We start from the raw sequence: 25855 nt of genomic DNA, 5'->3' as shown, positions 1-25855 counted from the left end.
CTTAATTTCTTGTTGGCTCTGCTCAACTTCTATGTATGACTGCATGGTTGGCCATGGACTATAATTGGCTGACCATGCATCCCATGAAGAAAACCAACAAGAAAAGTGGCACAGCATTTTATTGATCCTTAGTTGTAGCAAATACTCCCATTCTTTGGACCCCTAACAATCATATATTATTGTACTATTATATACCAGTGGACCAAGTATATTCTAGCTATGATAGGTGTAGGCGGAACTATAGCCATATCAGAAGCTATGGGGCCCAAAGACTGAGAGAGTCAGGTGCAATAATTATTTGTTCTTTTGTAGAGAATAATTTGTATATTTCTGCTATCTAGCAGTACTGTGTGAATATTTTGTTATATGGTGGTACTATTTATACTGCTTATTCTGTATTCATTAGGCAGAAGTCTCTCTCATTCTGCTATGGGATCCTATGAGTTCAATTAAGTCCCTGCTAGCTATATATCACCAATATCTATCATAAACCCACCCCTTTATTTTTTTGGACATCACTGGAAGGAAGTACACGTTGTAGGTCACTTCTAAAAGACAGAAACACCAGCCATACACTGGAAGAAAATAACTCAATGGCTTTCTCCATCTTGGACCCCAGGTGACATGGCAGACAGCTATGTCACTGTACACTGTAGAGTTAACCCTTATGAAATGTACAGTAACAGAATATATAAAGGGCAGTGGTAACAAAGATAAGCCACCTGGTCAATGGGAAACATTTCTCGAAAGAAACAATGAATTGAAATTAACATATGATCTCAGGAAGGAAACTTTGTGTGAAATGAACTGAGATGTAATTGCTATGTGCTGAAACAGTGATTTAATCTAAACACTTCTGGGGGTCAGGAAAGAATTGTTTATTATTGTGTAGAAAGTTCTCTGAAGCGGCTGAATAGGGGTTTTTTTGTGTTATTTTTATTTCCTCTGGATGGTTGCAACGTTGTAACCTAAGCTGAGGTCATTACAAAGTTGGAAATGATTTCCCTAACAATTAAGGCATGGTTGTGGTTTCAAAATCCATGCTCAGAACTCCTTGGCTTTTATTTGCCTGCACAAAGAGCCAGCGGTGGGCACAATACCATGTGAAGTGCTATAGATGTAGGCTTGGGGGATTTTGGGAAATTTCAGCTCTGTTGCATTAATGAAAAGGACTTTGACATGGGCGATACTGTACAGGAGAGTCTACGACAAATGGCTGATTTGATGCAGAAGCAACCAAAATAGATTTGTGATATTCTATTCGAATTACAATGCTGCAGATGAAACACTGAATAAAACATGGGTCTATGTGTGTTACTAACTAGGACTTAATTGAGCTTTGTTCACACTACTGTCCATTACTTCTAACGAGAATTCTGTTGATGTGTCTGTCACTTTTGACAAGAATTCTGGCCTGAATCCAAACCAGAACCCCAATCTAAGGGCCGTATTACACAGAGCGATAATCTGGCAAATCAGGCCGATTCGGCAGATTATCGCTCCGTGTAATAAAGACAACAATCATTGGCTGATCGTGTCTTCTGGTCCTGATCTAAAAAAATATTATGCCGACCGCACATCATTATGGCCGACAGCTGATGAATGTGTAAAAAAAAAGAAGAAGAAAAATTATACATACCTGCCTGCACTCCCTGACGGCACACTCCTAGAAGTCTCTTAAGTGACAGGTCGCTCAGCCAATCAATCGTCGTAGTACTGTCCTGGTGATTGGTTCAGCAGCCTGTCATTTCAGACACTGCTGGAAGCGATCAAAAGCTAGCAGGACATCAGGGAGCGCAGAGAGGTATATACAGTTTATCATTTTACAAGTGCTGCATGGGCATCGCTAACAATGTATATACAGCCCTTGCTGCACGATTATCGGGCTGTATAAGGGCTCAGTACAAGAAAGCACCGATCTAGCAGATCAGGCATTTTTTATTTTATAGCAAGCCATTGGGCGTGTAAATGGAGCCAATCGCCTTAACCAGGTATTATTTTGATAGCGGTTTTATATAATATTTTTTTTACATTATTATGGGGATCTTACAAATATGTTTTACAGCAAGCACTATGGCACAAGTCTGGAGCAAACCCTATTCATTTGTAAGGGAGGCGTTTCTAGGTACGCTCTGTGACCCGTGCAAACCTCATACTATAGGGCTAAAGCTAAGCAATCACCACCAGCTATAGACAATATAAGTAGATCCTGTGTTACCTATACCATGGTGTCACCTCTGACTGTAGTCCTGCATGTGATGATAAGGAGTCCGGGTCAATTTCCAATGAAAAAAAATCGAAATGGATAATTTTTAAAATATTCTTTTGTGTACACAAAATCATGCTTGACTGCGTTTCTCTGCATGTAAAAATTAAACATTTGAAAACAGATACAGTGAAATGGAAAGAAAATTCAGTGTGATCTTAGCCTTAACATAAAAAACTTAATTTACACAAAAGGTCATTTTACGATGACAAGCTCCCATTGGAATTTGTCATCATAAAGGATACCAATCACAAAAAAAAACGGCTATGCAGCTATTTATACATCATTATAAAGCCCCTCGCACAGTGTCCGAAAATATAATTGATTGTTAACAGTCTCCCTTATTGCCCCCCAAAAACAATTTTGAAAATTTTGTTTACCTTATGTAAATTACTTTGATGTAGATATATGGGCGGCTCTCAGTGCCGAAGTAGCCATGGCAGGCACAAAACATCTTCTCTACTCTACTCTGCCTCTGTGTCATACAGGCAGTTTATGAGAGGGCTTGCGGGCCTCCTCTCTAAGCGCTTCTCTGCTTGGAAGAATTGACATGAAGAGACGAGGCGTGAGACCTCCATAGAAAGCCAGTATGGCACGAAGACTGGTGGGATTCCGCCAGTTTTACTCCTTGTAAACTGGCCCTTAAAGGGTTGTCACACCAACTACACTTGCCTACAGGATAGTGATCTAAAGATAGCCGAGTACAGAGCTGAGCTGTGACACAGCTCCATTCCAACTTAAGATCCTAGTTATCTAGATCACCGCGAATCCATCCTTTTAACAACCTACTGTATGTAATAGAATTGGTTTATTAGAATCTGTATTGCCAGGAGTGCAGGTACAGTGTATTCGATATCCCTGCAGCTTCTCTCCACTATAAGATGAGGTTTGGATTTTGCACCGAAATTGAACATTTTTACAAAATCTAATTTACAGAAAACTGTAGATGAGAGCAAGTGTTCTTTTTCATGTGCCACCAAGATATAGTCATCTACATGCCGGTTTTGACTGTAAAGTGTAAGCTTACAAGCACTGAACTGAAGATACATCATTGGATATGACAGATTCTACTCACTAGCTGCTATGTGTCAAACCAAACAGTACTGTACCTACAGGAATGACATGTAGCTCAAATGAAAAGTCTTCTTTATAAGCCTCAATTATATCTGAGGGGATGCCATGTTTTTGTCTATACATGCCATCGAACAATAGGTTGCTCAATATGTCGGTATAAAATAATGTTAATTACAGTGGTGACACTTCAGAAATCTAGAATTTCACTAAGGTATAGATTAACTTTAGCAGGAAGTGATTATATCAATAACATAACATTAGGGAATTACTATTTAAAGGGATTTTCCTCTTTACAAAACACTAGTCAATAGAGGGATGGAGGGGGGTGTCTCCTGTTCACAATCATTATATATTGTTCAAATCTGATTGTGTTTAAAAAGAGTGACTTTTACTGGGGATGACCAGTTGTGTCCTGCATAAGGCTTGTCCTGCATAAGGCTTGTCCTGCATAAGGCTATGTTCACACTTGGTTTAACAGCGTCTGTTGCATAGCAACAGACACTGTTAAACTGCCTGGCCACCGGGCTGCATTCAGCATGTTACTGCAGCCGATACCTCTGTATTGTCTGCAGGAACTTTCTATGTTTACAATTTATGGTGCGTTTACACACAGATTTTTAAAGCCAAAGCCAGGAATGGATTTGGAAAAAGGAGAAACCTCAATCTTTCCTTTATGACCTGTTTTATGTTTATAGTCTGTTCCTGGCTTTGGCTTCAAAAATCTGTCAGATAAATCTGTCTGTGTAAACGCACCATAACTTGCGGTTACCGGCGGGTGTGCCCGCAAATCAGTTAATCATTCACCTCAATGTAAAGTGCAGCCGCTGGAAAGGATAGGCATGTACATTAATTTAACACCCGTTCTACAGAACAGCCATTAAAATAACGATGTGGGCATACAGCAGGTGGCATTGTATTGACTTCAATGCAATGCCGCCCCTGCAGAAAGGCTGAAACCATCGACGATCCTGGGACAGTGCTAGGATCCAGAAGAGGTCCCGACTAGTAAGAATAACAGATCAGCTTGCCACAATCCTCACTGGACCACTAGAAAAGGCTTTAACAAGCCATTTAAATTCTGCTGTCAGTTTTGACAGTGGCATCTAAATGGTTAAATAGCCACATGGAGCGATAGCTGATAGCAGCTGGTGGGAACCTAGTATAGAAAGGGGGAATGTAGTGAGATTTCTCTATACCCCTTTACAGGGCCGCCATCAGGGCAGTATTGCCGGTAGTGCTGTAAGGGGCCCGGGCCAGGTGACTCACAGAGGGGGGCCCGGTGCTGCTGTCAGGACACTGCAATGCTTAGTGAGAAGAACGGACCTTTACAGACCTGTTCTTTTCACTAAACTGCAGTCTGGGGATCCTGCTCCCTCCCCTGTGTGGAGATGTTACCGGGGCCCTCACCCTCCTGGCTTTCACAGACTCCTTCCTGCCCCGTGCAGATGAGGAGGGGGAGGGGCGGGAGCATGGTGCCGGTGAGAAGGAGGAGGACAGAGGATCTGGGAAGATGTAAGGAGCTTCCTAATGAAATGTAAGTGCCTGTTTGTATGTTTGGGAGTGTGTGTGTGTGTATATATATATATATATATATATATATATATATATATATATATATAATAAATAAAATGTGTGTGTGAGAGTGAATGAATGAATGTATGTGTGAGAGTAAGTGAGTGAATGAATGTATATGTGAGTGAATGAATGTATATGTGTATGTATGTGTGAGTGTATGTGTGTGTATGTATGTGTGAGAGTGAATGTACTTATGTATGTATGTGTGTGTGAGTGTGTATATGTGAGAGTGAATGAATGTGTGTGTGAATGCATGTGTGAGAGTGAGTGTGTGTATGTGAAAAGTCTGCTCTGACCTGCAGAGGGAGCTGTAGCACTCCGGGCAAGCTACTCTTCCTGTAGGTCAGGGCACCCGCTGCTGGGCCGTTCGCCTGCCCGCCCCCAGGAGACCAGAACCGCTGTGCCATCACCTCATCCCGCGGAGCAATTCATGCGAAGGCTCCTCAGTTTCATGTGATGAAGAGTTCATGACAGCGCGCTTGTTTGCCGACAGGGATACTGCAGCTGTTGGTGCTGCCTAATTCAAACATGGCGGCCAGGTGAGCATGTCCTGTGAGTCCAGCGGGCAGTGTGTCCCGTGCCGCTGCACATGCTGGGATCATGCTCCCCCAATGTCACCCGCACTGGTGATGTTTCCTCCCCGACTCCCGTACACTGAAGAGGTCAGAAGGGAGAGACACCTGAGAGGAACATGTGCTGGGCCGGTGTAGCAGAGCTGAGTTAGTAGACATGCTGGGAGCTGGAGGACTGTCATGTGGTGTCAGAGAGGGTTCTCCCATTCTGTGTGTATCCAGCTGGTGCAACACTACAACTCCCAGCATGTACTGACAGCTAGCCTGTGACAACACTACAACTCCCAGCATGTACTGACAGCTAGCCTGTGACAACACTACAACTCCCAGCATGTACTGACAGCTAGCCTGTGACAACACTACAGCTCCCAGCATGTACTGACAGCTAGCCTGTGACAACACTACAACTCCCAGCATGTACTGACAGCTAGCCTGTGACAACACTACAACTCCCAGCATGTACTGACAGCTAGCCTGTGACAACACTACAAATCCTTGCATGTACTGACAACCTGTGACAACACTACAAATCCCAGCATGTACTGACAGTGCATGCTGGGAGTTGAAGTGTTGTCACAGGTTGTCAGTACATGCTGGGATTTGTAGTGTTGTCACAGGCTGTCAGTACATGCTGGGATTTGTAGTGTTGTCACAGGCTGTCAGTACATGCTGGGAGTTCTAGTGTTGTCACAGGCTGTCAGTACATGCTGGGAGTTGTAGTGTTGTCACAGGCTGTCAGTACATGCTGGGAGTTGTAGTGTTGTCACAGGCTGTCAGTACATGCTGGGAGTTGTAGTGTTGTCACAGGCTGTCAGTAAATACTGGGAGTTGTAGTGTTGTCACAGGTTGTCAGTACATGCTGGGAGTTGTAGTGTTGTCACAGGCAGTCAGTACATGCTGGGATTTGTAGTGTTGTCACAGGTTGTCAGTACATGCTGGGAGTTGTAGTGTTGTCACAGGCAGTCAGTACATGCTGGGATTTGTAGTGTTGTCAGTACATGCTGGGATTTGTAGTGTTGTCACAGGCAGTCAGTACATGCTGGGATTTGTAGTGTTGTCAGTACATGCTGGGATTTGTAGTGTTGTCACAGGCAGTCAGTACATGCTGGGATTTGTAGTGTTGTCACAGGCTGTCAGTACGCTAGGATTTGTAGTGTTGTCACAGGTTGTCAGTACATGCTAGGAGTTGTAGTGTAGTCATAGGCTGTCAGTGCATGCTGGGAGTTGTAGAGTTGTCATAGGCTGTCAGTGCATGCTGGGAGTTGTAGTGTTGTCATAGGCTGTCAGTGCATGCTGGGAGTTGTAGTGCTGTCGCACGTTAGCTGTCAGCCTGTGACAACACTACAACTCCCAGCATGTACTGACAGCTAACCTGCGACTACACTACAACTCCCAGCATGTACTGTCTACCTGTACTACTACACGCTGCAATACTGATAACTGTTACTATGACATATCAGAGATTGCAGAAAAGGTACCGTACATTATATTTTGGTTTGTAAATCAGCAAATATTTTGGACTGTAAAAAAATATTAATATGTCCCCCATTTTGGTAGGGGGGCCCAGACATTTTGGCTGTATGGGGCCCAAAAATTCCTGATGGCGGCCCTGCCCCTTTAACAGCAAGATGTAAAATTGCATCCTTTGGCTATGTTCACACAACGTCACAAATCAAGAAAAGGCGGCCGATTTTGCTATTTAAAATAACGTCCGTTTTTGCCGTGATTTAACTGACTGCAATGGCAATGCATTGAAGCCAATGGAAAGACTTCACGGACTTGTCACGGACATCAAAATAATGAACATGATCATTATTTTTGGACGTCTTTTGCAAACAGCGGACGTTTTGTATTAGTTATTCACACACAGTTTTTCTTTTGTCACCGCTCTTTTTCCGTTTTTACTTTTAAATTCAATGTACTTTTTAATTAAGCCGCATCCAAAGGCCAATTAGTAACCAAAACTAGAATAATGTACCAACAGCCGTCACTGCACTAAGGGGAGGCCAGGCTGCTAAATGACGTCCGTTATTTTAGACTCAAAATGACAGACTTCATTTTAAACGGAGCTGAAAAAATGTTGTGTGAACATAGCCATTGTCCTTAAATGGTAATGTAGTTCTCAATATGACTGTAAAGTCTGCTATACTTTAAACCGAATAAACCATCGTCAGTACTGAATTATTATTATTATTTTGACGTATTTTGCTCGGTGCCAGCGCATATCTGTTGCAAATTTTTTCTTAGCAAATTAACAAGGGTTGTGATCTCAAGCAGTTTTGCAACATACTTGCTTTCATTTTTTTTTACGTTTTCTATGTTTTAAATGAACACCATTCTAACGACCAAACTGTGGTCCAAGCTCTCTCTTTTTTCTGTGCGCTCCTGCAAGGTAAAACACCTGCTCATCATTCAGGCTGTATAACAACTGAGGGCAAGTAACTTAAAGGGAAACTGTTGTGTCAGTGAAACAGTCAGGCTCCATAGACTCATGACATGACAGAGCCGAAGAGAACTGTGCTTAGGGCTGTCTTTTTTTACTTGTTCTCATAATCGATACAGGTCTAAACACTGGGCCAAACAAAACCTTTGACTCGCCTCTATGTTTTGGTGATTATATTATCAGTTCTGTATGCTTACCAGGAGACAAAGCTCTTTGTTATGCATCAGTTCATTCAGTATACTGTCACTGTGTTGTTACAGAGGTTTTGGTGCTGTGTGATAGGAGAGCTGACCATACAATGCGAGCACCCCCAGAATTCTCTGCTATTGAATGTGGACAAGCAGCATCTGTACACATGGGCAGTGAAAGCTTGTCCTTAAACATAGAAAACTTAAAAAACTGCTTGCGATTACAAAATTGTGACAGCATCTCTTTAAGGCAAAAATCTCTAATTACATATAACCTCCTTATCAGAAAGTCCCTTGTAGAAGGAATTTTAAATAATAACTACCATATCAATTTCACGTTAAATCCATTAATCTCTTTAAATTTACACACTCGTTTTTATGTGTCTTTTGTGATAATACTTTTCAATGGGTTTAGGGGAAAAAAAAAAAATAATAATAAAAAAAAAATATATATATATATATATATATATATATATATATATATATATATATATATCAAGTCTGAAGCTTTTCAGGAGTGATTGTGTGGATTCTAAACAAACCTTCACCCATTGTGATCCACTGCTCATGCTTTTATAAGGGTGTAAGGTCTGTGGACGTCTGTGAATGATTACAATGAGCTGTAGGTGCAGTGTACTTTATATAGCTAGGTGACTGTACAGTAGTTAGGAAACATATAAAGCACCAGGGGGCATCTGCAGCTTTCAATGCATCAAAAAGAAACCCCTCTAAAATTACATGAAGGCAATTCACAGTAACAGTTTCATCTCCTATAAAAGTCTTGAGAAATCGGTAGTAATTCGTTTTGCATGCATGCACCATACATACAGCCAGTATGGCGGCCCATGGAGCTGTGATAGTTTTAACTACAGTGCCGTTACGTCTCTGTATAGTACCTCCATATAATATGATCGTACCGGAATTTTCTTCCCCAGCTTCTAGAGGAGCATATCTTTGTAATAAAGCATTCAATGCCACAAAATGTTCTCTCTGTATGAAGTCACATTGTCCAGAATGACCCCATAGATTTTAACGCATTCTAGTACAGCCCAAAGATTGTACAACATTGTTATATACCTTTGAGCAAAGACTGTAAAATCAGATTAATTAAACAGGACTGACAACATTTTTGGGGGGACAGATTTGGGGAAGGTTGAATAATAGAAATCATTAACAGCCAAAATTTCTCTGGATACATCGAGAAACTAAAATTAGAGAAAGATCAATGAACACCACAGCAGTATTTACTTATTATTATATTATAATGAAAATTTCGATAACCAGAAGACCTCCTAGATGAAAATTATAGGGGAAAAAATAACAAACACTATTATTATTATTATCATCTTCATCATCATCATCATCAATGCTAGTCAGAAGTTTTCCTTGGTTACTCTGTTCATAAACCAACTTTAAGTTAAAATTAATAGCATATATTTATATGTACCAAATATTTATACATTTATTTTATTATCTTTCAATCTATTAATATTCAATTATCTATCTGTCCCTCACTTCCTTCATCGATCTGGTACCTAAATGAGTGTTCATTATTGAGACTGCAATCTTATATTAGTTCCCTGATGAACCCCAGTTCTATGTGGGGAGAAACATGTTGAACCAATCTCTGAGGTGACAAGAATTTGGTTGGGGGAGGTCACATTTTTGTCACTTAAAGCATAGATCGGGTCTTTGCTTGAAGGACCAGAACACTCTCAGGCTATGTTCAGACCTTGTAAGAAACCGGCATTCCGTGACCCGTCTGGTCTCAAAAAAGATCATCCCGGCCAAAACTGCAGTACCGGCTGGACGTTCTTTAACGCTGCTCAGTTCTGATGCGGGCGCATTCATGCGAGCTCGCATCATAACTCTCCACTGCACACAATGGAGCGTACGGCCAGAGCCGCTCGCTCCACTGTGTTCACTGACAGTTGTTTGCGGCGCCACTAGAGATCCCGGCCAGAGCGTATACTATGTACTTATATTTTCATATTAATCATGGCTGTTCTTGCAATCGGCAACAACGGCCATAGTTTTATGAAAATATACGTAGTGTGAACATAGCCTAAGGGTGCATTCACACGTATAGGATCCGCAGAAGATCTGCAGCAGATTTGATTCTGTGTTCAGTTATTTAGACCAAATCTGCTGCGGATCCACAGCATAAAATCAGCAGCGATATGGTGTGTGTGAAGCTACCCTTAAGATTGTATTGTCCCTATGCATTGGACTTTTTTGTGACACCCCTATAGCTTGTGGTTTATATATGTGTAACTTGAGGAAAATTGTATTTCTTTAAATGAATAATTAATAAGTTATTGTCGTAAAATAGTTACTAGATAACCACAGGATATCCATCTATCATTTCACGCTGTTTATAGGAAGTGTTAGGCCTCATTCACACGTCCGTAGTTTTGTCCACAATTGCAAACAGAACATAGGATCAATGCATTTCAAATGAGGGGGCTAGGTTGCCAAAAAAGAAAAGGACAGGTCCTAGTGTGCACCCAGAATAGCATCGCTGAAGCATCACGGATCAATATCTTCTATGCAGTGTTCCATGACTTGCGAAGCATTGCGGATGCACATCTATAGTGCTGTCCGAAATTCCTGGGCTACACTACGGACATGTGAATGAGCCCTTACTCTGTGTGTTACCAGGAGCTTTGCAACTAAAACACATGACACAGTAGTCTGTAAGAGGACCCTTCAAGGTCTGTCTAAAAAACTCAAATAGTAAAAGCATCTTGTTCTTTTTTTTGGGGGGGAGGTGCAAAAAAAAAAAATCATCAAAGACACAAGTATATTAGTTCTTCATGGAAAAATTTATATCATATATTTACAAAAATGTCCAATAAGACACCTTGTCTTTGTCTTATCCTTTGAACAATGGTCGATAACTTTCAGGACCTTTTGACTAAGATCGATTCTGACTCCTCAACTTCTATTTGCAATGATCAAGCAAAAAACAATTTCGATTTCCCGATTTCCCTTGTGCAATGATCCCACTTGTTCTGTCATTCCACAATTGGAATAAAAGATTTTTTGTGATTACCCCTCGCTGTCTAGGCCTGCTGGGATAGCTTAGCTCAAGACTTTGTTAGAGGCTGTAATCTTCTAAAATGTAAAAAAAAACAAAAAAAAAACTAGTCTTTTTCTAAAAAAATATCTACCACTATACCACTTGATACACGTTTCTATAGTTTGTATACAGATTCTATATTATGCTTCCATGGACAAAGAAACATATTTGGCCCATAGCTCGTAGGGTCAAAACAAGAAACCTGCATACACAAATACTCTTATGTATTGTACTTATACCTTTATGGATTAGGTACATATATGGTCAATATCATGGGCCTGTGATGCAAATTCATACTCTTATAGAAGTAATGCTCCTATGGAAAATAACAGCATAATGCACCATACGTACATGCCAAAAAAAAAAGTTTTTGTTACCAATTTCCAATGTATTCACAAGAAACTAACCATTTGTACTACACGAGGATCACATGGACATATAGTATGGGCATACAGCAGCCTATGGTGCCCATATAATTAATACAAACAATATGGATCTACAATACCGTCTATCTACAATACTTTAGTCAAGAAATTCTCATAACATATATAAAAGTAATAGACAAACTGCACTTTATAGGGAGCAGGTTCCAATAGTGAATGACAAAATTCCAATTTATAGATTATGAAACTATAGCCATTAACTCTTCTATCATGTTCTAAATCAATGATGGACATCACTGTATAGATATCAATACCATTCATCCCACAGTGCTGATACATACAAATATCCAGTAAAGCAACAATGTACCTAGTGAAAAAACGACATCTAATATTCTTGTAATGTATAGACCATCAATTATGTTATAACCGCATTATTACTTTATACCTTTTGATATCATATTGTATCACATTACATTTTACTATTTTATACATTTTTAAAGAAATATAAAAAAAAATTTATAGAGTATAAACCACGGGGGTGGAAATCCTCCAGCTATATGTTAAAATGGGAGAGTGAGAACATAGTTAAAAAATGTACAAGTAGTGAAAGTACCATTAGCACTAACATTTCAGTTTCAATGCACATTGAGGCTATGTGCCCACAACGTCTTTTACAATAAAGTTTTTAAAAAATATATTTTCTGTACCCGTGTTGGGAGTTCAGTTCTTGTGTGAAAGGGGTTGTATTTAAGGGTTGACAGATTAGCTAAAACTAAACAAAAAAAAACTTGGCAATTATAAATTCTCTTCCCGATTCATATTTCCACCAAACTTGGCAAAGAATCAGATAATAATTTCAAAATTTTTAAGTTTGAAAAAGAAAACAATTATTGTTCTCTCTACAGACGCCTACACCTGCACATCACAAAATTGGCGAAAAATCTTAGCCCGCCTTATTATTTTAATTAAATTTAAGAGTACAACAATAATGAGGAAAATGTTTGATGAAGGTGAATGGGGCCGCAACGTACGAGCAATCAGAGGCATGAATGCTAATTGTATTGATGCAAAATTTTAAATGAATGGTTTCTGCTTTGCTGTTAGAGCTAATCATAATAATTACAGGACTATATAAATACCAGATAGAATCCATTATACAGGAATAAAAGATACAAGAAATTGCATTTTAGTACATACCACTTCAAGTCAAATGGCTCGTCTGGTCACAAGGTATTAACATTAATAAAACAAATTGGTGAAAAATTCTACGTTAAAAATATTCAATAGGTATAAAGGAAGAGCGAAGATGGAGTAAAATGTCGAATTTTGTTTATTGTATTATTAGTATGAAAGGAGAGAACATAATTATAGCCATATTTCAATAAAAACTTTTTAAAACCCTTTTATATACACTGACAGTTAGAAGTCATGGGTTAGTTAGTACATAACACTATAAATAGCTTGTCCCACCACAAGGTTTTAATACTTTTGGAAAATCAAAGAAAATTTCAATTCAATGTACAAAATAATTCAATATGAATAAACGTAGAGCAAAGATAAAGTGTTGGATTCTGTTTTTAAAGGTTCTCACCATTTATTGTGTTATTAGTAAGAAAGTATATAACATCATAAAAAAACAAAGTTCGTTCAAAAAGTCAATGCCCCCATTTTACATACACGGTCAGCTAGAAGCTAGGGGAGAGGACAATGTAAAAATGAAAACAAAAAATATATAGATATATATAAATAAGGACCCATGAGCACTATATAGAGATGATGTGTCTTTATTATACGTAGGTTTACTTAAAGGCCTATGGTGAAACTATGGATAACTCATCACGATGAGTTGTGCCGAATGACCCCCCCCTTAAATATAGGACCACAAAACACCTAAAACAATCAAACCTAAAAATGACTGAATTGGGCTTTAGGCGTATCTGGTCAGAAGTATGGAACCTTTAGTCATGACCCATGGACTAATACAAAATGCTGTACACAGTTATCAATTTTAATGGGTGTAGAAGGGCAATTCACCTTTTATAGCTTGTATTATCCTAATATTACCAGTATCTGAATTCACACAAGATGGCTGCCTCCATTGTATGCACTGGGTTCACTGAAATTGGTTAAAGCAAAAATAGTAGGCGTCCAAGAATTCTAAATTTACTGGATAGCTGACCCCATATACCTTAGTTTTCATGGGTTCCCCTGAACCTCTGTAGCTTTAGGATGATAAGTATATCTCAAAGAGTTTAGTATTAATATGGAATTTCTCAAAGACACCAGCGCATTCATCATATTGTAACAGTTCACACTAAACCTATCATTTTTTTCTTTTAAATACTGAATTCATTGAGGTCACCAACCCCCCCAGTCCCCCCCCCCCCCACACACACACACACTACAACCACCCATACCCACCCACACACACTTTTGCACCTAGTATGGGAACGTACCAGGTGTACCATAATATTTTTGAAAAATAATTCTCCTTTTTCTTAATAGGTTGTAATATCTCATCCACCATGGTTTGTATAAGCAGAATATTTCTTTACTTATTTTTTTTTTCCACTGACCCCTTCCTCTCTACAAACTTCTGGTTTAAAGACATTTCCAGTGTTCAATTATGCAACACACAAGTGGGACAGTTTAGAACACAACTGAAGACAGATGTTTTGTCTCAGGAGATGATGATTCCTCGATGGTTCAAGTGTGCTCCAAGGAAAGCTAGAAGGTTGTACAGTTAACTCCCAGGGTGTCATTCTAAACCATACAACCTACTACCTCAACCTGGATGCACACAGTTTCCAACGTAGTCCATATCTTCATTTCTTCCAGATTTTGCACAGTTGCCGAGTGCCCCCCCCCCTCAACGCCCCATTTTTTTTCCTAATAAACACTAAGGAGCTGTTAAAGCTACAAGTACATGCTATAAACACAGCATGCATTTTTATTTACTGGCATAGCATATAAAAACTACATATAAAAGTCTAGAACTGCAAATTCAAAAATACTCAAATACAAAATAACTTTTAAGCTAACACACGGTGAAAGAAACTACGCAGGCTTATTTGTTAATAATGTCAATGAATCATGTCACTTATAGATCTCTGGAGAGGTTGTTTAAGTAATAAAATACTTTAAAAATCTACAAAACATAAAACTGCAATGTTACAACAGAAAACGTCACTAACAGATAATATTGCATAAATTCTGTAACAAAACATGTTACTTATCAACTGTGTTCATCAATGTAAAAAAAATAGATAGGAGATTGATAGTAGATAGATAGATAGATAGATAGATATGAGATAGATATGAGATAGATAGATAGATAGATAGATAGATAGATAGATAGATAGATAGATATGAGATAGATAGATAGACTTATAGATATGAGATAGATAGATAGATAGATAGATAGATAGATAATAGATAGATAGATAGATAGATAGATATGAGATAGATAGATAGATAGATAGATAGATAGATAGATAGATAGATAGATATGAGATAGATAGATAGATAGATAGATATGAGATAGATAGACTTATAGATATGAGATAGATAGATAGATAGATAGATAGATAGATAGATGGATAGATAGATACAGAGATGATAGATAGATAGATAGATAGATAGATAGATAGATAGAAGATATATAGATAGATAGATAGATAGATAGATAGATAGATAGATAGATAGGAGATAGATAATAGAATTCTTTTTCTTTATTTAAAAATGAGAATGTAAAGAAAACTGGAATTAATAACCTCTAAATGAAAATTTTAATATTTACTTAGCATTTTACCAGATTGAGAAACGCGTGGACTCAGAACCTCAACCACACAGACCCACAGAAACGAGCTTGAGCAGAACAATTCACCACAAGATCGGATCTACGGGTTTATGTCATTAGGTATAAAACTTTTCAATATCGTTTGATAATACTCTATTATATCTTTGGAGCTATAGTCATTAAAAAAATATTCTAATTTCTAAACATGTATAAAAATACTTATGAATATTAGTATTAAAAAGTACAGCCTATTTTTATCTTTAGGCAAAAAAAAGTCAGTATTTTTGAAAAAAAAAAAAGTTAAACATTTTATATGGGTTTTACCACTGGGAAATAGAGTGTATTGAGCATATTGCAAATCGTAATTATTCTCTAAGTAACAAATATAACACAATAAAGTATTTTCCGTATGGACAACAAATTTCCTGTGAATCAATGCAAATTTATGGGCTGAATGTGTTTGCCCGATGAGCAGATCATATAGAATATATAGTGTGAACTCTATTAGCAACAATGACATTGCAGAATATGACATAGCCTCAGCAATGCATTATGGGATACAAGCCTAGACTGATTTTTTTTTTTTCTCCATAGGACATGCACTCTGTCAACAATCTTTATCGATCAGTATTGAAACATATCAGGACCGTTATTAGCATTACACATTTCACCATGTTGGAACAAAACACAAACTTATTTAAGAACAGATGCTCGAAGCTGACACAATTCAACGCAAAATGACGGGAAATAACTTTTTATTCCAAGCTCTTACCAGTGCAAAGTAAAAACAAACACATATACATATTTATACACTTGTCAACCAACGTGTAGGATTTTGGCAGCAGAAGGTTTTATACTGTAAGTTGTTAGTATTTCTTTTTTTTTCAGCGCCTTCTAAGACGGACGTGGCTATCACTTACAGCCAATATAACAGTCTTAACCATTTTCATTTAACAGTGATGAACAAGGAAGGCCCCCTCTTACCTTTCTTGGGGTCTTATTAACTTCTCGTCCTCAGTCCTCAAGTTTAATCCTGAAATTAAGAGAGAACAATTAGGCCGAAAAGAATAAAGGAGAATAAAATATACTCAAAATAGCTAGATGAAATATATATATATATATATATATATATATATATATATATATATATATATATTAACAAAAATTTAATATACAATACTGTACTCAATACTAAATGTACCCAGTTAGAATGAAACAACACTACAAATTTAGGTTTATCATAAGCATTGCAGAATGACCTAAACATACAATAAAACACAAGTTATAAATTGAAAGATTAAAAAAAAAAAGTCAATAAAAAACAAGAGAACTATATATATGAATATATACATATGCATACACAAACACACAGAATTCAGCAGTTCAGTGTGATTTTAATGTTTATTTTTGTTATTTTTAGATTTTTATGTTTTTTTCTTCTGGAAACTCAAGATTTCTCGACTGCAATGTGGTATTCGATTTTACAAAAAAAACTAAGAAAAGAAAAAGAAAAGAACCAGAATAAAAAAAAAAAAAAAAGAGATTAAAAGCAGTATCCCGTATTTCTTGGTGTGCTATATCACATTTGACAGCCAAAACATAATAATGCTATAATTTCGGCAAAACACGTGTACATGCTCCGAGCCCAGTTTCTAATAAATCAACCTTCCTTAAAGGCCAAATTACTTTAGGATACTAGAAATCTCCCTACGAAAGACGTATCTGCAGAAATGACATTAAAAAAGCTATCACAGAATCTACGTAATACTTAGAGCCACATACACGTCTTTTGGAAAGGTTAAAAATATTCATGGAAAAAAATACCTTAAAAATGAATAAAAAACACTGAAAGACATTGAAACATTGATAACTGCTGGTAGGAGAGAAGTAAAGTAGTATATACCTGTAAGGATAGAAAGGGGCGCAGGTCACTGCTGCATCGTGGCCTATTCCACCAAAACGAAATGCGCAAAAAAAGTTTGACAAAAAGTATATGTAGATAAAGTATAAAAAGTATATCTATATAATGGTTACGTCGATCCGTCTGTCCAAAAGGTAGAAGGTCCAGGATGCATCTTCATTTTTTTTTTTTTCAATTCAGTTCTCCTCAGGATTCCAGGCACAAAGCACTGCACAAAATCATCACCAATCCTTGCGGCAACAATCTGCACCACGGTGGAGATGGGAGAACCCACAAAATGTATGTAAGCAGCTTGCATTTTATAAAATAAGGGAAATGATCTGCCGGAGCAGGGGGGGGGGGGGGGTCACAGAGGCAGGTTGCCAGTATGCATCAGTGTAGAGCAATGAGCTCATGTTGTATGCTGTCGCCCTATTTGCCTGCTTCATGTGCCTGATCACTGTACGTAATAGAACTTTTGAGTTTGCAGGCAATCTTAGCAGTCAGCCGGATGTACCGAACGCTGCAAATACATTAAAAAACGCAGATTCGAAATGTATTAGTTGGAAATAATATTTACATTTGTCTTTATCGGAGATAAGTAGCAAAAAAATTTATCAGGCGTGAAAGGGACAGCCTCCTGGTGGCCTGCCAAAAAAGCCGGAATAAAGACGAAGTTGTGCTTCAAAGCTGAATCGCTTGCTGAGTCTAGCTAAAGTCAAGTTTTTTAAAATCCGCCATTTTCTGAGCCATGAAAAAAGAAGAGGGGGAAAGTCAGCACGGATGTTGCTATCCAAGACCCCTTTGGCATCCGCACAAAATCTCAGCCGTACGGTCACATGATCCTCTGCCAAGTCGAGAGTGCATTCCCATAAACCATTCTGTTGATATTGCGAAGGCAGCTATTGTCTAGCGTACTGTACACCCTGAGCTCAGCCCACTCTTCATTAAATTAGCTGGAAAGAAAAAAAAAACGCATCACCTTTGGGGGTTGGGAGTCATGGAAACGTCTACCTGGCACGCTGCCCACTTTCTCTGCCCATCAGCTAGAGATGGAATCGTGGCTGCCTAATAGGATGATGACTAGGAATGCAAAGTTGTCCAGAGTGAATCTGATTCATTCTCGCAGAAACTCTTCAAGCTACTTAAGAGCAATGAGGAGAGAGAGCGAGGAGGAAAAAAAAATCTCTTACAAAATGTTACAGCTTGTTAGATTTTCAACCCTTTCAAATATTGCCTTGAAATCCCTAAAAAAAAAAAGAAAACGTACTGTGTCCTGTCTAGCTCCTAGACTGCATTAACCTCTTTCTAGCCGTAACCTTGAAAGATCCTGTACTGGGCATTGCTGTGCTCTACAAAACTACTTTTTTTTGTAGTTTCCACAGCTTTCGGAAGAGAAGAGAACCTGCGACATGTTAGCCAGCCAAAACTTTATCCCAGGCTTAGAAGAGTTAAATCTGACAATTATTCCCTCCTGTCACGGAAGGGGTGAGCGGTAGGAGCTGCCAATAGCTTGTCCTTTTCAGACTTGTTAAAGTATTGTATAACGGATCTTTTTAAATCTTGTTCGGTGCAGTCCGACTTAAAATTCCTTAGAAAGTAGATGCACAGCAATAGCAGCTATGGCAAATACAGTATTCTTGCTGGAAGTAATCTGTTTAGATTCCAGTAGTACGATGAAGCAAGTCTGTAAGAAGAAGAAGAAGAAGGCCCCTCCTTGCTCTTAGGTTTAAAGCACCCGTTCCTTAAAAAAAAAAAAAAAAAAGGAAAAACCACAAGGGTTTGGAATAAAAGTAAAAATAAATTCAAGCCTTCGCCACGTGAGATAAAGTTGATACAAAGCTGATGTTGTTCATTAGGAAAACCAGACTGCACTATATAAACCACAATAAGCAACCAAGTATGTGTCACCCCTATAATCTGTGGAATAGGTTTTATTTATGAAAATGTTCCAAAAGTTTTGAAAAATATATGAAAGTCATGATAAACTAATAATACACCAGGGGCCACAAGATATACAAAACTCCATTTCTTACAGGTGTCTGGTTACGAATAAAGGCCAACAATGAAGAGAAGACCAGAAGGAGGAAGCCCATCACCCAAGAAGATCACATCCAAGGTTTATCCTAAATGACCTGGACCTATGGATGTAAAAAAGGGGTTTTTACTTGAGACACTATACTTTTAACCCTCGTAGAGAAACTCTATAAGAAGTAGGTCTCTTTCTGAGGGATCTATCTCATCTGCATAACATGGACAGTCTATTGATTTGGTGTAAAGGTCATTCATCGCATCAGTGATAATAGCTGGTTGGGGGGATAGTATGCCCTCCTTTGATCAGAACATATTCCCTGACTTCTGCCACTGACTTTTATTACAATGGTATTGATTTGGCCCAGGTCTTAGATATGGGTGAGCAATGGGTTAATCCTTGTTTAGGCTACCTATACTATATGGATGAGAGGTTTGTATTCCTGTTCTGATGGGTTCATCACTGTCTAGCTCTTCTCTGTGTTGAGAATTTTTTAAAATTTATATTTGTGACAACATTAAAGGGATTTTCCCATAAGGCAAAGTTGGTAAAATCAGACATGGAGTAGGTATATCACTGTATTTTTCTTCTCTCTATGGATCTGATCACTTCCTGTTTTCCTCTCTGAGCTGTGACTGTGCTGGTGCCATGCCACTGAACATGTACTTACATACACATAATGCTCTTGTGTGCATATACAGTAGAGACTAACTGACAATACTTCCTGGACAGACCAGGAGACTGCAATTGAACTGAGCATGTGTGACCATCTAAGTGAATATCCTAAGATGGTCAGAACCAACAGGGCAAAACAAACAAGGCACATGGGGGATTAGTAAGTATATAATATTCTTGTACATTTGAAATATACGTGAAACAATACGTTTCTCCAAAAATAAGTCAAGGTCTTACATTCTTTTTTTCACTGAAAAAGGCTAGGGCTTATTTCAGGGGTAAGTATTATTTTCCGAAGAACACTGCATGCCCCTATACTGTAACCCCACTCTATAAGCTATGGCCACCATAATGCATGTTCCACTGTTTTTAGGCTCCTATACTGTAGGTTTGCCTCCATAGTGTATACCTCCTTTCCCCTGTAGTTCTTCCCCTATATGGTATATTTCCGCTCTCTGTGTAAAGCCACACTTTATACCTCCCTCCTCCTCTGTAGTTGTTCCCCCAGTAACTTTATACCTCCCTCTGCCTTCTGTAGTTGACCCGCTACGCCCCCCCCCCCCCCCCCGCCATATTCAAGGTCCCTTACTGTACATCTTCTTACCCATCCTGCCTCCCCGCAGATTGTGTTGAGTAGGTGGGGGTGGAGCATAACAAGTCTGGTACTGATTGGTTCATGCTCAGCACCCCAGTGCCATGGACCTGGTCAGCTGACTGTAACTAGGGCTTATTTTTGGAGTAGGGCTTTTATTGCAAACCTATTCCAAAAAGTCAGCAAAATGATGCAAAGTCTTATTTTTAAGGCAGGTCTTAGTTGTGAGGGGAACATGGTATATATTTTTGTGGAAAACCCCTTTAAAGAGAGCTCCTTGTACAGAATATCAGGGAGGGTCACATTGATAGGTTGTGGTTACATGCAGACGCCAAGGATCTCCAGAGGTACTCACACTGTTCTCATGCTAGTTTTATAGACCAGCATAGTCTTGATGGAACTTTGTTAATGGTGAGCACTTTTGTTAAGAAACACCGGTTTATAAATCCATAATGGCATACAAATATCTTAGCTGCTGCCCTAATATAGTTAACAATTTAGAGGGGTAGTTCAGCAAAAAAAAAAAAAAATCTTTCGAATCAACTGATGCCATAAAGTGCCAGAGTACTTTCAGTACTTATCAGCTGCTGTATGTCCTGCAGGAACTGGTATTTTTTCCAGTCTGGAGAGCAGGAGAAGTTTTCTATGGGGATTTGCCACTGATCTGGACAGTTCCTGACATAGACAGAGGTGGCAGCAGAGAGCTCTGTGTTACACTGGAAAGAATACACCACTTCCTGCAGGACATACAGCAGCTGATAAGTACTGGAAGGCTTGAGAATTTTACATAGAAGTAAATTACAAATCTCTGGCACTTTCTGGCACCAGTTGATTTGAAAGAAATCTAAAAGTCAATTTACCTACATGTGGGAGAATGGACATCCCAAGTGAACCCCAGCTAAGAAACTAGAAGACACCTGATAAGTGCCAGGTATAGTACAGCTTTTCTTCATTATTGGGTTTGCATTGCAAAGAGAACCTATCAATGATTTATATTGTAGGTAGATTATACTGTTTAAATATAGCTACTATCTACGGAAGGAAAAAAGGGTACTACAGAAATAATGATGAAGATGATAATAGATAGAGATGAATGAGTATACTCATTTGCGTACACTATTGGCTCTAATATGTATCAGGAAACTTGAAAGTACCTGATATTCTGACAAGTACAGCGGGGAAAGGGGCTGGCACATCCTGCTATGCTGCAGCCATGTTGGCTGCTGGTCTAGCAGTGATTGGGCAGCTGCATCAGGTGACCTGGGTGTATATAGACCCAGGTCACCTAATGCTCTATTCCCTTGTGTTCTATTAGCTGACAGGGAAAGCTGCTTGAGGGGGAACAGAGCAGGTGTACAGCTTAGTTTCAATATTTAGGTAGGGGACTAGCTAGGAAGCACCCAAAAGTCCTTTTGATGACTAGTAATCTTACAGTGTGATAAAAAAAAAAGAGATTACATACAATATACCAGTATTATACACTATACTGATACCAATAGTGTTACAGTATACTGATACTGTTATTTAGCTAGTATATGTAATTGAGTACTAGCATTAATCCACAACTACCTAAAAGTGCTTTTCAGGACTAGAAATATCTCTGGACAACACATAAAAGTGTGACGTACAATATAGTATACAAGGGCGTAACTACCACTATAGCAGCCATAGCAGCTGCTATGGGGCCCACCACATTAGGGGGCCCCATGGTCTGCTCCTACTGCTATACCAGTATTAGATGGTCTACTCAGGCTGATAGTGGAGCAGTATACAGTTGGTACAGCTAATACAGTGGCCTGGGAGTCTTAGATGCATCCATGCATGCTCCCCCTGCTGTTCCCATTCCTGTTTAATTTCCGTGGTGTTTCCATCAAGCAGACCAGACACCCTCCCCTCTGCTGAGTAGGGGCTGCTGACTTTGACTTTAGTGTTCGTTACTCGATTAAGCATTGAAGTAATGAAAAATACCCAACACGAATCACGAGCATTCAAGTTTAGTTTGAATTTTAGTGCTCTCTCATCTCTAATAATAAGTAATAACAATATAATAATAATAATAATAATAAAGTCTGAAATTTAAAACTAAAACATAATAAATAAAAAATAAAGAGCAAGTACTGTACTTATAAAGTTAGCTAATGTTAATAAATATTATTATACAATGATTTAATATATGTTGTATGGATGTTAGTTTTTTTTGTTAGTTTTACATATGCCCTATTCTCATATGTCAGGAAACACAAATGCATTCAGCATAAAATTAAAAAAAAAACATCATTTTAATTCAGGAGCATCACAAATATACATTATGGGGAGGAGTTAATGTAGGTTTAAACAGGTTTTCTCAGCTCCTTGACTTATCCCCTATCCTGTGGAGGCAAATTAGTACGGGTGTGACCAATGAGACCCCTACTGATTCCAAGAATAGGGACATATTTGTCCCCAGAATCAATGGGGCACACCAAGAATATGCAGCCACCACTCTTTTTAGTCCATTGGGGCACCAAACATTGCTGAGAGCTCAACTCAGAGAATGCATAGAGCTCTGGCCACACATGTGCAGTGTGATCTATTTATTGCAGAGACAATTATTTCTTCATTCACAGGATCAGTTCCCTACCCGGCGAAAAATTTTATTAAAGTATTGTATTGTCCCCCAAAAGTTATGCGAATCACCAATATACACTTATTAAGGGAAATGCACATAAAGTGCTTTTTTCTCTGCACTTAGTACTGCATCAAGGCTTAACTTCCTGGATAACATAGTGATGTCACTTCCTGGATAACATGGTGATGTCACTTCCTGGATAACATGGTGATGTCACTTCCTGGATAACATGGTGATGTCACTTCTTGGATAACATGGTGATGTCATGCTGACTCCCAGAGCTGTGCGGGCTGTGGCTGCTGGAGAGGATGATGGCAGAGGGACACTGAGGGACACAGGACACTGGAGGAACACTGAGCATATCCGTCTGCCATCATCCTCTCCAGCAGCCACAGCCCGCACAGCTCTGGGAGTCAGGTCATGACATCACCATTTTATTCATGAAGTGACATCACCATGTTATCCAGGAAGTAACATCACCATGTTATCCAGGAAGTGAAGCCGTGATGCAGTAGTAAGTGCAGGGAAAAAGTACTTTATGTGCATATCCCGTAATAAGTGTATATTGGTAATTTGTATAACTTTTGGGGGGCAATACAATACTTTAATAAAAATTTTCACCGGACTTCCCTTTTAAGTGATTCACCTTACAGTTGTGATTATAGACTGTAAATTCCTGAAGCTGATCAGGATTCCCCTCCATTCACCATGGGATAGTTATATGCAGTTTTAAATACTGTGTTTCAGCTGGAATTACTGTAGCTGATGATCTTAAATCCCATTCATCTAAATGATAAAGCGGAGAATTCCCTTCACCCTGGGACCACTATGCATAACTTTGGCTTGGCTTGATGCCTCTACTCCGTGCTCAGGCTCGAAAAGGGAGTTAATATTATTTAAATATACTTATATGACAAGTGCACTAATATAATCGTTTGGCGTATTCCTGCTTCGCCTGTAAACCTATACAGTTTATATCTCCATTTTCCTGGCAGCGGGTTCTTCATTTCTATTACTGAGGTCATAGCAGGTTAAAGAACAGTATAATATGTACAGATAGAACTATACTATGTGTATCTGAACCAAGTAAATATACTCAGCGTGGACAGATGGCTTCACAGAACAAGTTAGAAGATAAGAAATAGCAATTATCTTATTTTATGGGGATTACCAACCACGGCGGAATTATACAAGATCAGCCTTTGCCTTTAGACCCCTATACTCATTCTGCAATTTACTAACTATACATGTACATAACTGCACGAAAATGTCCCCTTGTGGGATGAGATACATCCGTGCTTTATTACTTAATTTATCTCTAAAGCAGCTGGAGTCTTAAAGAGCTTTTCCTGCATATATCGCAAACTCAAAGAGTCTACTGCACATGACTTATACACAGGAAAGCCATAAAACAGTATGGAGTAAACTTTTGGGCTTCCCCATGCAATGGCTACGACATAACTTAAGCGAACCCTTTTTTTTTTTTATACAAAACTTTTGATCAGTTAGAGTATGTTCCCACTACAGAAATGCGATGGAAAATCTGTAGCGGATTCCGCAGCTCGCGCCCGCTCGCGAACTCTGGAAGGCACGAGCGTCTCCGTCCGTGTCATAGACTCCATTCTATGCATGGACGGATTCCGCCTTTAGTCCAAATACTGAACAGTTTCACTCTTTGGACGGGCGACAAAATCCGCCTATGCATAGCCCGTGCATAGAATGGAGTCTATTTCACAGGCGGGGACCCGTGCGCCCACCAAAGTCTACGAGCGGGTGAGAACTGAGGTATATGCGATGGATTTTCTGTTGCATTTCCATAATGTGAACATACCCTTGGAGTGTGGGAGCTGAGACCGATGTAATAAAAAAAAGGGGACAGCTCTTGAGCCCAGTCCATGAATCCCATCCTGGGCATTGAGATAGATAGATAGATAGATAGATAGATAGATAGATAGATAGATAGATAGATAGATAGATAGATAGATAGATAGATAGCCATACGGTGGCTGTGGATGAGTTAATCAGTACAAAATTTTCAACCTAAAAATGCAGTGGTGTTCAAGGTTGGAGAAGTGGCTTAAACCTTGTCACTGGCTGAGCTGCCCATTGGATATATTTCCCCCAGTATTAGACATCCTACTAGTGTGACATAATGAAGACATACATATTGCTTTTTCAGATGAAAAATATTATTAATAGGAGGGTCAAAAAGTGACAACCATCTAAAAACGTCTGGTCAGACAAACAGGAGAAAGCAAAGGATTATATGCGGAGCTGGATTTATCATTAGGCACAGTGGGAGAGACAGAAGACGACAGGAGGCACTTTACCATCTCAGCATGCTTGTCAATCTTGCTTTATTCCACAGGCAACATGAGGTAATGCTGGGTTTAAATGAATTAGAAGGCACTAAAAGTGAAGTGAAGTTACCAACTCCGTGTATCATTGGCTCTATAGAGATTTGCTTTAATTCTGTTACCTGGAAACTGTAGATCTGTTGTACTTATTATGTGTCTCTATGTAGTACTGCGAGCATGTCATGGTGCCCTGCTGGGAGGGGGCTTTAAATGGCTTATTCAGGCCATCTCATTCATACATATAAAAATGCATATACACTCCTTACGCAATATACATTTATAGGCTTTTCTGACTATTTGGATGCTGAA

The 25855-nt window shown here is 38.9% G+C and overlaps 1 long non-coding RNA gene across 2 annotated transcripts in view; it reads right to left on the bottom strand.

The window, feature by feature from the left end:
• The window catches only part of LOC138767656 (uncharacterized), a 271823-nt gene that overhangs the window by 76350 nt on the left and 169618 nt on the right, over positions 1 to 25855 (bottom strand). For both annotated transcript variants that reach the window (XR_011358828.1, XR_011358827.1), the window contains exon 5: positions 16367 to 16415. This is a non-coding gene — a long non-coding RNA (uncharacterized lncRNA). The remainder of the gene's footprint in view (positions 1 to 16366; positions 16416 to 25855) is intronic.

The sequence above is a fragment of the Dendropsophus ebraccatus genome, chromosome 11 (genome assembly GCF_027789765.1).
Source record: "Dendropsophus ebraccatus isolate aDenEbr1 chromosome 11, aDenEbr1.pat, whole genome shotgun sequence".
Classification (NCBI taxonomy): domain Eukaryota; kingdom Metazoa; phylum Chordata; class Amphibia; order Anura; family Hylidae; genus Dendropsophus; species Dendropsophus ebraccatus.
The sequence above is the reverse complement of the archived record's forward strand: the minus strand, read 5'-3'. Positions and strand labels throughout refer to the sequence as shown.